This window comes from Chiloscyllium plagiosum, unplaced genomic scaffold (assembly GCF_037043375.1).
Source record: "Chiloscyllium plagiosum isolate Xiang-an unplaced genomic scaffold, Cpla_swu_hap1 HiC_scaffold_10, whole genome shotgun sequence".
Lineage (NCBI taxonomy): Eukaryota > Metazoa > Chordata > Chondrichthyes > Orectolobiformes > Hemiscylliidae > Chiloscyllium > Chiloscyllium plagiosum.
The window spans coordinates 32,111,921-32,128,443 of NW_028270148.1; the positions used below are offsets into that span (position 1 = coordinate 32,111,921).

Consider the following 16,523-nt stretch of genomic DNA (forward strand, 5'->3'; position numbering starts at 1 on the left):
GGGTTGCGCTTTGGCGGGTCGGTGTGGACTTGTTGGGCCGAAGGGCCTGTTTCCACACTAAGTAATCTAATCTAATCTACAGAACCAGGGAGTGCACTGAGATTTTATGGGAGGGAGAGAGAGAAAAACATGCTCAGGACACTTTGGTAGCACCGGATATGGAATTTCTCATCAGCCGGTATCTGGCTACCCATGAGGCTCAATGGATGGAGAGCCCACTGCACTAACTACAAGCAGGGGGAGCAAAGCATACACATGGCATTGGGTCCTGGTAACATCTTGGTACTTTCTTGTTCAAATGCCTAATGTTTATCTTCTTCTGTGCTCAAAGATCTAGTTTAGATTAGATTAGATTAGATTCCCCATAGTGTGGGAACAGTCCCTTCGGCCCAACCAGTCCACACAGACCCTCTGAAGAGCAACCCACCCAGAACCACTTCCCCCCAACCAATGCACCTAACACTATGGGCAATTTAACATGGCCAATTCACCTAACCTGCACATCTTTGGACTTTGGGAGGAAACCAGAGCATCCAGAGGAAACCCAGGCAGACACGGGGAGAACGTGCAAACTCCACACAGACAGTCACCCGAAGCTGGAATCAAACCTGGGACCCTAGTGCTGTGAGGCAGCAGTGCTAACCACTGAACCACCTTGTCAGAGTTGTCCAGCAGTGGCTGTGCCAAGGACATGTGACAGAGAGGGTCAATGCTATGCAGTGGCTTGGGAGAAGGCAGCCTGGGAACTGTACATAACATTGCATGGGGCCTGTGACCAATCTCCCTTTAAAAAACGCTATGAACAGCAAGTTCTGCAGCCCCCTAAGCTGCGAACAGATGCAGCAGGTGTGAGGTTAATATAGCACACTACCACACAGCAAGATGTACACCCCCTAAGGACTAAAGACTGCTTGGTACCAAGGCAAGTTGCCTATTTGTGTGACTGGCATCATTAGGCAAAACATGACAGGGATGATACAAGCCTGCTGTTAGGTGCTAAATGACGAGTGCTAAGATAGCAACTGGCTCTCCCTGTATTGTCACCTAATCTAGTCTGTGTTTCTGCTGCAGACTATCAATGTTGGTTGCTTGTGTGCCCTACAATGCAAGTTTGTGCTTTCAGAGTGCAATGCCAATGCATAATTGAAGTATCAGGATGGGCATGATTGGTCAGCAAATAGCAAATGTCAATTCCTAGGAAACAGGGATGTGTTCTGATAATGCCCATTGATTATGACCAGGGCTATCCTTTGGCTACAGTCAGCTGTTGGATTAAGTGGCAGGTTGACCTTCCACATATGCACTCTGGTTTCCATATCGAGTTCTCCCAGCATCAAGTTTGATTGGTGAATTTGGTAAGATAGGAGTCTGCATATTATTGAGGTGAGTTGTGATGTTAACAAAGATGTTTAACAAAATACAGGGAGTGTCAAGTGCCTAGCAAGAATCTGGCCACATCACTTGAGAAAAATATAAAAGATGGCATGTGATGATTTTGATTTCAAGATGGCCCTCATCATAATTGTTGCCAATTGTGCCATACATCTTGCCATAGCCCACATCACTCAGGGCTCTGGAAGATTCTGTCTTTAGTGTACATTATATATTCTCCGCTACAACTTGAAGACATATGTAAGAGATATAGAACAAATGCTGAGAAGCAGCACTTCAAGAAAAGTTTACATTGCTGTTTTGGTGGACCACAGGGTGGTTTACTTTTTATCATGGGCTGCAATATATGCGCATTTAAATTATTTCTCCTTTTGAATTATAAACAAAATTCCCACTTGCTTGTTTAAAATGTTTTTGGAAGAGCCTTATTCAGTTTAGTCTCAAGATGAAGTGTAATATATCTGGAGTCAGAGCACAATAGAAAGCTACCATTGAAACATCAATGATTGGTGCAAACTGAAGAGAAGCGTAGTTTGGGAAAAGAGAAGTAGGGAAGAGTGAGGCAGATAGAAAAGCAAACCCAGGCAGACAAATATAGGCTTGCAAAACAGTGAGGAAACAACAATTAGAAAAACAGGCAAACAAAGAGAGAACAAAGCAAGAGATTAAGCAATGAGAGTAACCGCAACAAGAGAGCCAAAGACAAATGGAACAAGTACTGAGTTGAACTTTGGGCATTTTTATTACACCTTATGATTATATTTTGATTTCCATGAGGATAGGTTTTATATACGAGTGAAGAAGGGCTTATGCCTGAAGATTCCTAAAGAAGGGCTTATGCCCGAAACGTCGATTCTCCTGCTCCTTGGATGCTGCCTGACCTGCTGTGCTTTTCCAGCAACACATTTTTCAGCTCTGATCTCCAGCATCTGCAGTCCTCACTTTCTCCTAGTTTATATATGAGTGTCCAGAGAGGGGCTGCAAATATCCAAAGATAGCAGCTGCTCATGATTCTTTTTCATTTCAGCAGATATAAATGAGCTGTTTTTGCCTTTTGTTTTATATTTCCAGCATCTGCAGATTTCTGTTTCTTAGCCATAACTAACTGGCTGAGTCTCCACAATTTTTATAATAAAACCAGTTATGTACCAAAACAGATTGTCACAAATGAAATCACTTCTACCATTAAAGCTCATCAACATTAACTATTAACAGATTCAAAACTGCTTCCAAATACTGTTCTATTATTTTGGTCTCAGGTGTACGTGAAATATGGAGGTTTACACATCACCATCTTTCCTTAAAATATCAATTTTTTTAAAGGTCAGTACAGAAAATATGGGAAAATACTTTGCAGGTTAAGCACTCAGTGTAGAATTCAGATGCAGGCTCATGACATTTCATCAGGACTGGGGAAAGTTGGAGACTTACTCGGTTTCAAGCAAGGGGAAAGCAGGACAAGGACAAAACCTGTGATAGGTTGGAAGATAGGAGAGATTGAATGACAGAAATATCAGTCCTCTAGGGCAAAGGGATTGGTGATGGAGCAAGAAAAGAAACAATAAAGCCACTGAGAGAGAATAAGCCACTGTCTAAACAAAAATTAAAAAGCAAAGAAATGGAAACAAAATGGGTCAAGAGTTTACAGTCTGAAATTGTTGAACTCAGTGTTGAATCCAGAAGGCAGTCAGGTCCTAATAAAAATTTGAGATGCTGTTCTGAAGCCTATGTTGAACTTCATTGGAAAAGTGCAGTAGATTGAGGACAGAGGTGACAAAGTGAGAGCAAGGGTCATGCATGAGAACAGAATGGAGATGTTCCACAAAGAGGTCATCTTAATCTGCATTCTGGCTCCCTTAGGTAGGGGACATCACATGGCAAGCAGCAAAGATCATAGACTACATTGAAAGATGTGCGTGTAAATTGCTGTTTCCCCTGGAAGGAGTGTTGTGTCTTTGGAAGGTGAAGATAGTGGAAATAAAAGGGCAATTGTTACATCTCCTGCATTTGCACTGAAGAGATGTTGGAGGATGGGAATATGGTGACTGAGGAGCGGGCCAGGATATCAGGCATGATATGACCCCTCTGGAGTGATAAAAGTAATGGGAAGATGTGTTTGGAGGTGGCCAGAATGGTGGGAAATTGTTGAATATAGAGGCAGTTATGGTCAAAAATGAGGAGAAGGGAAGCCCCATTATGGTTCTGGGAAGGGTTGGGAACACAAGTTCAGGAAATGAGGACAGTCAAGGCTCTTGGCAATCATGATGGAGTCGAAGATAGAACTCCTTGGTTGAGGAAACCAGAAGATGGCTCAGAGATACTGTTTTAGAGGGTTGCATCATAAGAACAGCAGTGATGGAGGCAGAAGAAGCACTGAGTGAGAAAGTATAGTTGAAATGGCTATGAGAGTCAGGTAGTTAATAATGAATTGAGTGGCTAGCTTATCACTGGAGGTGGAGAAGGAGAAGTTGAGGGAGGGAATTGTCAGAGATAAACTATATGAAGGTGGGACAAAGGTGGAATTTGGAAGCAATGGTGATGAAGTCTTTTCATTCAGGACAATAACAGGATATGACACCATTCCGGCACCGATGTACTGGGGAAAAAAAAATGAGTTGAATAAGATGCACAAGAAATATGTGTTGTATGCAGAAAAAGGTATGCACAGCTACAACCTGTACATGTACCCATAACAGCAACTTGTATTTGGAGGAAATGAATGGTGTTGAATGAATTGTTGTTCAGAATGAAGAAGAAAAGCTAAGTCAAGTGGAGGATGGGACTGTTTGAACCTCATTCAAGGAAGAAGCAGAGATTCCTGAGACCATCCTAGTGTGGGTTGGAGGTGCAGAGAGATTGGACATCCATGTTGAAGAGGAGACAGGGCTATGAAATTGGGAATTTTTAAAATGACAAAGGGCATCAGAGATGCCACAGCTATATGAGAAAGAGTCTGCACAAGGGCTAATAAAAAGTAGTCAATAGACAATAGGTGCAGGAGTAGGCCATTCTGCCCTTCGAGCCAGCACCACCATTCATTATGATCATGGCTGATCATCCTCAATCAGTATCCTGTTCCTGCCTTATCCCCAAAACCCTTGATTCCACTATCCTTAAAAGCTCTATCCAACTCTTTCTTGAAAGTATTCAGAGACTTGGCCTCCACACCCTCTGGGGCAGAGCATTCCATACACCCACCACTCTCTGGGTGAAGTAGTTTCTCCTCAACTCTGTTCTAAGTGGCCTACCCCTTATTTTTAAACTGTGTCCTCTGGTTCGGGACTCACCCATCAGTGAAAACATGCTTCCTGCCTCCAGAGTGTCCTATCCTTTAATAATAGAAAGTGTCAAGTTAGAAAGAAATCAATTCATTGGATCAGGAACAAATTTAAGCAATAGGTCAACGGGGAAGTCCTGTTTCTGGATCTTGGGAAGGAAGTAGAAGTATGCTGTTCGAGATTGGGGAACCATGATATGAGAAACTGTAGAGGGAAGATCATCAGAGTCAAGGTGGTGGCAAACACTGAAGAGGTGAAAGAGTTCATTAAGAAGGGGATGGAGTCCTGCCTAAAGGAGAGTACAAAGTTATGCTCAAAATTCATGAAGGTGAGGGCATAAGGGCTTAAAGGAAAGAAGTGGAGTTTTTTGCTGAGGACACATGGTTCATCGTCAGAAAAGGGAAAGTTGGAGAACATCATGAATGTTTGCAAGAGGCAAGATTAGCAGTGGAGTCAAAAGGAAGAATGGGTAGGAGGAGCACCTCGACCCATTAATTGTTGGAGCTTGAAGACCCTCTGTAATAAAGGGGAATTTTTTTTTTCTTAAAGTGAAACAAAGCTTGAAATGAAACTGGGAACCAGGAGAGCTCGAAGATAGAGTGAGTTGGTGTTTCTGAAGCGAAGAGTGTACATGTGGCAGCACATGGCATGGAGTAATGGATCTTAAGATACAGACAGAGTAACTATCCAAGGAATGTTGAATGTCTAGGAGATGCCTATAATTATGGGTGCATCCATAACACGAAGGGCGGAATTTCAGTTGAAATTATATGGAAGATGTTACCAAGGAAGAAAATGTAGATGTGAAAGCAGATTTTCGTGGATACTTGAGCAAAGACTAGGAAGGAATCTCTTTCAGTGTGTAGTTGTGACTTATCTTCAGGTATCTTATGTAAAGGCAGGAATGATTCTATACCTTCCCAGTGCCTATTAGTGCTGCGGAAGGTATCACAACTAAGCCTGAAATAAAACAGAAAATGCCAGGAATACTCTGGAAGTCAGGTAGCATCTGTGGCAGGAGAAAGAGTCAGCAAAGAGTAATACTCAGAATTCTGTGGAAAGTCATCAACCTGAAACTATTTTTCTCTACTGGTTGAGTATTCCAGCATTTTCAATTTTGTTGTCTGGTTTCCAGCATTTGCTGGATTTCACTTTTGTACAACTAAACCTCACCCAACATGCAATTTCCATCAGAAACTACTACCAAAGAACAAAAAGAAAAGAAAATTACAGCACTGGAACAGGCTCTTCAGCCCTCCAAGCCTGCGCCGATCCAGATCCTCTATCTGAGCTTGTCACCTATTTTCTAAGGACCTGTATCCCTCTGCTCCCTGTCCATTCATGTATCTGTCTAGATACATTATAAATGACACTATCATGCCCATCTCTACCACCTCCACTGGCAATGTGTTTCAGGCATCCACCACCCTCTGCCTAAAGTACTTTCCACACATATTTCCCGTAAACGTTTTCACTCTCACCTTGAACTCGTGACCCCTAGTAACTGAGTCTGCCACTCTGGAAAAAGCTTCTTGCTATCCACCCTGTCTATACCTCTCATGATTCTGTCGACCTCAATCAGGACCCCCTCAACCTCCATATTTCGAATGAAAATAATCCTAATCTACTCAACCTCTCTTCATAGCATGCGCCCTCCATACCAGGCAACATCATGGTGTACCCCCTCTGCACCTTCGCCAAAGCACCCACATCCTTTTGGTAATGTGGTGACCAGAACAGTACGCAGTGTTCCAACTGTGGCTAAACCAAAGTCCAAGACAACCTGTAACATGACCTGCCAACTCTTGTACTCAGTACCCTGTCCGATGAGGGAAAACATGCTGTATGCCTTCTTGATCACTCTATTGTCACCTTTGTTGTCACCTTCAGGGTACAATGGATTTGAACACCCAGATCTCTCTGTACATCAATTTTGCTCAGGGCTTTTCCATTTCCAAAGCACAAAGGGATCTGGGAGTGCTAGTCGAGGATTCTCTAAAGGTAAACATGCAGGTTGAGTCCGTGATTAAGAAAGCGAATGCACTGTTGTCTCTTATCTCAAGAGGGTTGGAATATAAAAGCAGAGATGTACTACTAAGACTTTATAAAGCTCTGGTTAGGCCCCATTTGGAGTACTGTGTCCAGTTTTGGTCCCCACACCTCAGGAAGGACATACTGGCACTGGAACGTGTCCAGCGGAGATTCACACGGATGATCCCTGGAATGACAGGTCTAACATATGAGGAACGGCTGAGGATACTGGGATTGTATTCGTTGGAGTTTAGAAGATTAAGGGGAGACTTAATAGAAACGTACAAAATAATACATGGCTTGGAAAAAGTGGATGCTAGGAAATTGTTTCAGTTAAACGAGGAGACTAGGACCCGTGGACACAGCCTTAGAATTAGAGGGGGTCATTTCAGAACAGAAATGCGGCGACATTTCTTCAGCCAGAGAGTGGTGGACCTGTGGAATTCATTGCCACGGAGTGCAGTGGAAGCCGGGACGCTAAATGTCTTCAAGGCCGAGATTGATAGATTCTTGTTGTCTAGAGGAATTAAGGGCTACGGGGAGAACGCTGGTAAGTGGAGCTGAAATGCGCATCAGCCATGATTGAATGGCGGAGTGGACTCGATGGGCCGAATGGCCTTACTTCCACTCCTATGTCTTATGGTCTTATATAGTTTGCTATTGAATTGGATCTTCCAAAATGTATCACCTCACATTTGCCCGAATTGAACTACATCTGCTATTTCTCTGCCCAACTCTTCAATCTATCTATCTATAGTCTACTGCACTCTCTGACAGTTCCCTTCACTATCTGCTACTCCACCAATCTTAGTGTCATTTGCAAACTTGCTAATCAGACCACCTATAACTTCCTCCAGATCATTTATGCATATTACAAACAGCAGGGGTTCCATCATGGATCCCTGTGGAACCACTGGTCACAGTTCTCCATTTTGAGAAATTCCTTTCCACTCCTACTCTCTGTCTCCTGTTGCCCAGCCAGTTCTCTATCCATCTAGCCAGTACACCCTGGACCCCATGCAACTTCACTTTCTCCACCAGCCTACCATGGGGAACCTTATGAAATGCCTTAATGAAGTCCACGCATATGACATCTACAGCCCTTCCCATCCTAGACACAGATCCTGGGGATGAAGGACGTTGGAGCGGGGCGGGCGGTTTGAAGAAGCATACTGCAATGAAATAATCGGTTTCAGCTCAAAGCAGTCAGCTCATCACACACAAGGGATATTTTAGAGGTTCGCGTTAACGTTCTAACCTACTCCAAACTTCTCATTACTTTGTCTCTGCTGTAATTGTTAGCTCCAACAGCATTGCAGACAGTTGTGTTTAAGATAATTACAGGCTGAATCCAGACATAACACTTATGTTGCAGAGCCATCTATGACTAGCTCCACTGTCACATCAACAAGAATGTTTTTTATTCACCCCCATCAATCAAACCGACACTGTTTCCTCACTATTCTCAAGCCTTTTGTCACTGGGAGCACCAGACAGACATGCATGGTGCAAACCTCATTGTTATTCAAATTACAGTCATGTGTGATAACAGAGTCAATGATGGGACCGGAAATGCCGGCTTTTTTTTAATCAGAGCAAAGTGCAGTCCTCTTGTTGACTACAGGCCCGTGCTTGCACCTCCTCCCCCACTCCTGACTGGAAGTCAATTTCGTGGGTTTCCTGCAAAGAGAGAAGCCAAAAATATCCTCACGAGAATATGAGTTTGCAAATTAAGTTTTACTGCAGCAAGAATGCTCATTGGAAACAACTTCTAGACAGATGGCCAGCTATTTAGTACTTTTTTAACCAAACTTTTTTTGGAATTTTGATTCTGCATGAAAGGTGTTGGGGCTGAATGTTAATATGTTGTGAGCAAAGGACATGATATTAATGAGTGCTACCACTTGACTGTTATCAATTCCTGATGTAAGGAAACAAAACCAGAACGTTCTCGGCGGCTCTTCGGGTTAAATGCGGAATGTAACGGTATGATCCATAGCAGCAAATCCCGGGTCTGACCCAGAAACTCTAAACTATTACTATCGGGTCCCATGGTCCTAGCCCACAGAGAGCAGAGAAAGCGACCACTGTTACAGCTTCAGGTCTTTAGCCGCTTTGAAAGTGTGCAATAAGGACAAGATTAATGCTGGCTACGATGCATTTCACAGTCGAATAGCCTGCTAACACTCAGTGCCTATTGAACAGACGATTGGTTCATTGAGAGAGGTTCGAAGGGATCTGCTGATTAGAGTGAACCCTGGTTTAGAAAAATCACCTCGGCGAAAGAGTACAGGAAATTGGTGGTTAGGGGCGTTAATGCACTGAATGCTCGCACTCCGATGCTAATCTGCATGGTCCAAACCTCCAATTTTCAACATTTCAGATTTATTTTCTAATCTCTCAGTTTTACAGAAACCCTACAGTTAACCCGAGTATAACGTGACTGATCCTGGTGCAGTTCCTCAACTCCGTGGAGTTTTCTTTTAGAAAATATAAACACACGCAAACAAAAACATATGGCATATAACAGCCGTACTTACGATCAAATGTCAAGTCTCCAATTTCACTCGGGCCCCAGCAGTTTCCCCGGAGCAGCTTCTGTCCATATACATTTGTACTAATCATCCAAAAAGTTTCTAAAGCGCGGTCACTTCTCCAGTTTTTGTTCCTCAATGAAACGCCGCGGCTCTCAGAGAGGGAGAGAAGACTAAACCCTGGAATTTCAAAATGGCACAGAGCTGCTGTCGAATCCAGCTTAAAGCTGAACTGCAGACAAGCGGGTCAATGCATTGCTGGAAGCTGGAGAGAGCAGTGAGGGAGAGGATATATTACAGCCTTCCCACCATCTGACGTGCTTCCAACCCAGCCTCTGTAAAGACAGATATTTGAAAACATTTAATGGCGGTCGTATTTATATCCCTGCAGGCAGAATGTCAAACATTTCATTAACTCGAATTTGTCCATTCCTGCTCACTCTAATGGCAACATGCTGCGTATATGTAGGCACACACACACGTTGCTTAATGGAAAACATCTTACGGCTATATAGTTCAGATAAGATTCACATCAACCACTCACAACTTTGCAAGAGACAGTGTCTGACTGCCTAATACATTGCATCTAAGAGAAAAATTCCCTTATTTCTCAACAAACAAAGCCAATAAAGTAGATTGGGGTGGGGGTGGTATCATTTGCTGAAAGGGTTCGTTTCTGTCAGAAATTTGAGAATATCTGCTAGTTTTTTAAAAAGCGACAAACACAGGGGTAGATTATGGTAAGCGAGCAGACTCCAAGCAAAAGTCATGTTAAATCTCCAGAGACACCAGATCATGTGCAGAGTGATTAATGAAATCTGTATGTAACATTGATTTGGAGCTAGTCCAGTTCTGGAATAGAGCGAGCATCAGAACAACGCCTTTCCTTAAGTAAGGCTAACTGACCGATTCACCAACCGACAGAGTAAGCACACTGCCCCCTCCTAAAATGCGACTCAAATTAAAATCCAAACACTTTAAAAGACTTGACATGGTTTTATCAATAGAATGATTCACGGAATTGGTCTTGTATCTCTCTGGACAGTGCAGAGATATTTTAAAATCCACTTGATTCACGACATCTTCCTAATTTACCTTAATTCTTTCTACCTGGTTTTAGCTTTGGTGGTGGCTTGTGTTATAGTCAGCCCTTCAATCAGGCTTCCATTTCAGCAAAATAAGTCAAATGGAAATTGTTCTAGAAACACTGATCAAGGAACAGCGGGATAACATTTATACCAAGTGGAGGTTTCTTCAACTGATAAAAAGAGAGAAAAGAATCAATATGTAGACCTGTGTAAACTGGTTCTTTGAAACAGTTAGTCCCATTCTCTTACTCTGTACCCATAGTGCTGCAATTCCCTTTGAAGGTTGTTATATATTTAACAAAGTGTAATGGGGAAAGATTACAGAACATTATACTACAACGGTAGGATTCACAAAAACATCATCACGAAGATAAAGCAAATGAAAGCACATGGGGTGTTGGCCTTTATTACAAAGAAGGTGGAGTGTAACAGCAGGGAGTCTTATTACAAATGTACATATGTATGTGTGGATCCCCAAGGAAATGTTGAGCCGGTTGAACCAATACTCATTGAAGTTAAGGAGAATAAGAGGTAACCTTATTGAAACATAAGATTCTGGAAGGGATGGGGGAGTTGACAGGATAAATGCTGAAAGGATGATCTTTCACATGGGAATATACAACTAGAGGGCACAGTTTCAAAATAAAATAGAGATAAGGATGAATTTCTGTTCTTAGAGGGTCATTTATATTAGTATTTCCCTTCTCCAGTGAGGAGCAGAGGCTGGGTCATTGCATATATTCATGGGTCAGTTAGACAGATTGTTGATTGACAAGAGTCAATTTACAAACGTAATGATGTTTGTGGGCGGCACGGTGGCACAGTGGTTAGCACTGCTGCCTCACAGCGCCAGAGACCCGGGTTCAATTCCCTCCTCAGGCGACTGACTGTGTGGAGTTTGCACTTTCTCTCCGTGTCTGCGTGGGTTCCTTCCGGGTGCTCCGGTTTCCTCCCACAGTCCAAAGACCTGCTGGTCAGGTGAATTGGCCATGCTAATTTGCCCGTAGTGTTAGGTAAAAGGGGTAAATGTAGGGGTATGGGTGGGTTGCGCTTCGGCGGGGCAGTGTGGACTTGTTGGGCCGAAGGGCCTGTTTCCACACTGTAAGTAATCTAATCTAAAAAGAGAGTCAAGAGTTATGAGGACCAGACAGGAAATTAAACAAGAGTTATGACACAGTGATAACAAGCTAATCAACATCACCATCACTAGGTTCGCATCACAGTATAATTAAAACATTCAATCACCCTGAAAATTTCACAATTGTTCCTACCACCCTTTACAAATAAATGTTCTTAGACACCAAGATAATAACTTAAACAAAAAATAACAGTTAAAAATCACACAACACCAGATTATAGTCCAACAGGTTTAATTGGAAGCACACTAGTTTTCAGAGCGCCACTCCTTCATCAGGTGGTTGTGGAGGACACAATTGTAAGGCACAGAATTTATAGCAAAAATTTACAGTGTGATGTAACTGAAATTATACATTGAAAAATACCTTGATTGTCTGTTGAGCCTTTCATCTGTTCAAATACCATGATAGTTTCACTTCTTTCATGTGTAAATGACAAAACGTTTTCTTCATGTTAACTGTAACAATTGGTGTTAGCTAGACAATATGTTTGACAGTATTAGCCCCCTGTGTTCTCTGTCTATGCCATGATATTTAGATTGATTCGAATCTAAAAAGTGAGACAACCAGTTAACCTGGGTAAAAAGTTGGTTCCAATGGGAATAAATGATGTTGGTTGCGAATCCTATCAGATCAAATAGATCAGTTGGGCAGACAGTTAGAGGCAGTGAGGAATTTAGAGCAAGGGGGTGTGATAGATGGCAGTGCTAGGAGGGGAGAAAAGTCACAGATACAGTCACATAGATGGGTTAACTCCAGGAAAGATAAGAGAGGTAAGCAGGTAGTGCATGAGTCTTCTGTGGCTAGTCCCATTTCAAACAATATGCTGTTTTGGAAAATGTAGGGGGTGATGGATTCTCAGGGGAATGTAGCACGAACAGCCAAGTTTCTGGTATTGAGACTGGTTCTAATGCAATGAGGGATACGTCGGGTTCCAAGAGATCGATTGTGTTAGGGCACAGACAAACGTTTCTGTGGCCAGTAGCAAAAAATCAGAATGGTGTGTTCCCTCCCTTATGCCAGGATCAAGGATACCTCAGAGAGGGTGCAGAATGATCTCAAGGGGGAGAGGGCCCAGTTGGAGGTCATTATACACATTGGAACCAACGACATTGGAAGAGAAAAGGTTGAGATTCTGAAGGTAGAATATAGAGAGTTAGACAGGAATTTAAAAAGGAGACCCTCAAGAGTAGTAATATCTGGATTACGGCCAATGCTACAAGCTAGTGTGGGCAGGAATAGGAGCATAGAGCAGATGAGTACATGACTGAGGAGCTGGTGTATGGAGAAGAAATCACATTTTTGGATCATTGGAAGCTCTTTTGGGGTAGAAGTGACCTGTACAAGAAGGACAGATTGCACCTGAATTGGAAGGGGATTAATACATTGGCAGGGAGATTTGCCAGTGGAAGGATCTAAACTAGTAAGGTGGGGTGGGGTGGGGTGGTGCAGAGGACCCAGGGAGTTAGTGAGGAAAGAGATCAATCTGAGACTGGTACAGTTGAGAAAAGAAGTGAGTCAAACAGTCAGGGCAGGCAGGGCCAAAGCAGAGAACAAGTTAGGACAGATAATTTAAACTGCATTTATTTCATTGCAAGAGGGAAGGCAGATGAACTCAGGGCATGGTTAGGAACTTGGGACTGGGATATCATAGCAATTCCAGAAATATGGCTCAGGGATGGACTGGAGTGGCAGCTTAATGTTCAAGGGTACAAATGCTACATGAAGGACAGAAAAGGAGGCTTGAGAGGAGCAGGAGTGGCGTTTTTGATAAGAAATAGCATTACAGCTGTGCTGAGGGAGGATATTCCTGGAAGTACATCAAGGGAAGTTATTTGAGTGGAACTGAGAAATAAGAAAGGATGATCACCTTATTGGGATTGAATTATAGACCCCCTAGTAGTCAGAGGGAAATTGAGAAACAAACTTTTAAGGAGATCTCAGTTATCTGTAAGAATAATAAGGTGGTTATGGTAGGGGATTTTAACTTTCCAAACATAGACTGGGACTACCATAGTGTTAAGGGTTTAGATGGCGATGAATTTATTAAGCATGTACAAGAATTTTCTGATTCAATATGTGGATGTACCGACTAGAGAAGGTGCAAAACTTGACCTATTCTTGGGAAAAAAGGCAGGGTAGGTGACTGAGGTGTCAGTGGGGGAGCACTTTGGGGCCAGCGACCATAATTATATTAGATTTAAAATAGTGATGGAAAATTTGCATAAACCAAATCATCCGCTGACATTTCCGCCACCTCCAAACAGACCCCACAACCAGGGATATATTTCCCTCCCCACCCCTTTCCGCCTTCCGCAAGACTGTTCCCTCCGTGACTACCTGGTCAGGTCCACGCCCCCCTACAACCCACCCTCCCATCCTGGAACCTTCCCCTGCCACCGCAGGAACTGTAAAACCTGCGCCCACACTCCTCCCTCACCTCTATCCAAGGCCCTAAAGGAGCCTTCCACATCCATCAAAGTTTTACCTGCACATCCACGAATATCATTTATTGTATCCGTTGCTCCCGATGCGGTCTCCTCTACATTGGGGAGACTGGGTGCCTCCTAGCAGAGCGCTTTAGGGAACATCTCCGGGACACCCGCACCAATCAACCACACCGCCCCGTAGCCCAACATTTCAACTCCCCCTCTCACTCTGCCGAGGATATGGAGGTCCTGGGCCTCCTTCACCACCGCTCCCTCACCATCAGACGCCTGGAAAAGATCGCTTCATCTTCCGCCTCGGAACACTTCAACCTCAGGGCATCAATGTGGACTTCAACAGTTTCCTCATTTCCCCTTCCCCCACCTCACCCTAGTTCCAAACTTCCAGCTCAGCACTGTCCCCATGACTTGTCCGGACTTGTCCCACCTGCCTATATCCTTTCCCACCTATCCACTCCACCCTCTCCTCCCTGACCTATCACCTTCATCCCCTCCCCCACTCACCTATTGTACTCTATGCTACATTCTCCCCACCTCCACCCTCCTCTAGCTTATCTCTCCACGCTTCAGACTCTGCCTTTATTCCTGATGAAGGGCTTTTGCCCGAAACGTCGATTTCCCTGCTCCTTGGATGCTGCCTGAATTGCTGTGCTCTTCCAGCACCACTAATCCAGATCTAAAAGTTGAAGTTCTGAATTGAAGGAAGACTAATTTTGATGGTGTTTCAAAACCTGATTGGGGGCAGATGTTTGCAGGTAAAGATACAGCTGGAAAATGGGAAGCCTTCAGAAATGAGATAACAAGAATCCAGAGAAAGTATATCCCTGTTAGGGTGAAAGGAAAAGTTGATGGGTATAGACAATGCTGGATGACTAAAGAAATTGAGGTTTTGATTGATAAAAAGAAGGAAGCATATGTCAGGTATGGACAGGATAAATTGAGTGAATCCTTACAGTATAAAGGCAGCAGGAGTATACGTAAGAGGGAAATCAGGAGGCAAAAAGGGACGATTAGATAGCTTTGGCAAATAGAATTAAGGAGAATCCAAAGGGTTTTTACAAATACTTTAAGGACAAAGGGTAACGAGGTAGAGACTAGGGCCCCTCAAAAATCAGCAAGGCAGTCTTTGGAGTTGCAGGAGATGGGGGAGATACTAAACAAGTGTTTACTGGGGAAAAGGACATGGAAGATATAGAATGTAGAGAAATAAATGGTGACATCTTGAAAAGTATCCATATTACAGAAGTGGACGGCACGGTGGCACAGCAGTTAGCACTGCTGCCTCACAGCGCCAGAGACCCGGGTTCAATTCCCGCCTCAGGCGACTGACTGTGTGGAGTTTGCACATTCTCCCCGTGTCTGCGTGGGTTTCCTCCGGGTGCTCCGGTTTCCTCCGGAAAGGGTATGGGTGGGTTGCGCTTCGGCGGGTCGGTGTGGACTTGTTGGGCCGAAGGGCCTGTTTCCACACTGTAATGTAATGTAAATGTAATGTAAAATGTAAGGAGGTGCTGGATGTCTTGAAATGCATAAAAGTGGATAAGTCCCCAAGACCTGATCAGCTGTACCCTAGAAGTCTGTGGGAAGCTAGGAATGTGATTGCTGGGCCTCTTGCTGAGATATTTGTATCATTGATAGTTACAGGTGAGGTGCCAGAAGCTTGGAGGTTGGCTAATGTGGTGCCACTATTTAAGAAAGCTGGTAAGGACAAACCAGAAAACTATAGACCAGTGAGCCTGACGGTGGTGGGCAAGTTGTTGGAGGGAATCCTGAGAGATAGGATGTACAGATATTTGGAAAGTCAAGGGCTTTGTGCGTGGGAAATCATGTCTCACAAACTTGATTGCGTTTTTTGATGAAGTAACAAAGAAGATTAATGAGGGCAGAGCAGTAGACGTGTTCTTTATGGACTTCAGTAAGGCGTTCGACAAGGTTCCCCACGGGAGACTGATTAGCAAGGTTAGATCTCATGGAGTACAGGGAGAACTAGCCATTTGGATACAGAATTGGCTCAAAGGTAGAAGACAAAGGTTGGTGGTAGAGGGTTGAGACTTATACACTTAATGGTAAGGTCCTAGGGAGTGTTGCTGAACAAAAAGACCTTGGAGTGCAGGTTCATAGCTCCTTGAAAGTGAAGTCGCAGGTAGATAGGATAGTGAAGAAGGTGTTTGATATGCTTTCCTTTATTGGTCAGCGTATTGAGTACAAGACTCAATACTGTGTTGCTGTGTTGAGTACAAGACTCAATACGCTGCACGGAGGTCATGTTGTGGCTGTACAGGATATTGGTTAGGCCACTTCTGGAATATTGCATGCAATTCTGGTCTCCTTCCTATCGGAAGGAATTTTGAAACTTGAAAGTGTTCAGAAAAGTTTTACAAGGTTGTTGCCAGGGTTGGAGGACTTGAGCTATAGAGAAAGATTGAATAGGCTAGGGGTGTTCTCCCTGGAGTGTCGGAGGCTGAGGGGTGACCTTTTAGAGGTTTATAAAACACAAGGGGCATGGATAGGGTAAATAGATAAGGTATTTTCCCTGGGGTGAGGGAGTCCAGATTTAGAGGGCGCAGGTTTAGGGTGAGAGGGGAAAGATATAAAAGAGACCTATGGGGCAACGTTTTCA

At 43.6% G+C, this 16,523-nt stretch overlaps 2 protein-coding genes across 2 annotated transcripts in view; both read right to left on the reverse strand.

Moving 5' to 3' along the window:
* The window catches only part of LOC122552715 (stonin-1-like), a 113,407-nt gene extending 103,491 nt beyond the window's left edge, over positions 1-9,916 (reverse strand). The window contains exon 1 of the mRNA XM_087990996.1: positions 9,242-9,916. The gene's annotated coding sequence lies outside the window, so the exon portion shown is untranslated. The remainder of the gene's footprint in view (positions 1-9,241) is intronic.
* Positions 1-16,523, reverse strand: part of LOC148148930 (uncharacterized) — a 45,988-nt gene that overhangs the window by 5,663 nt on the left and 23,802 nt on the right. The gene's annotated exons all lie outside the window — the stretch shown is intronic.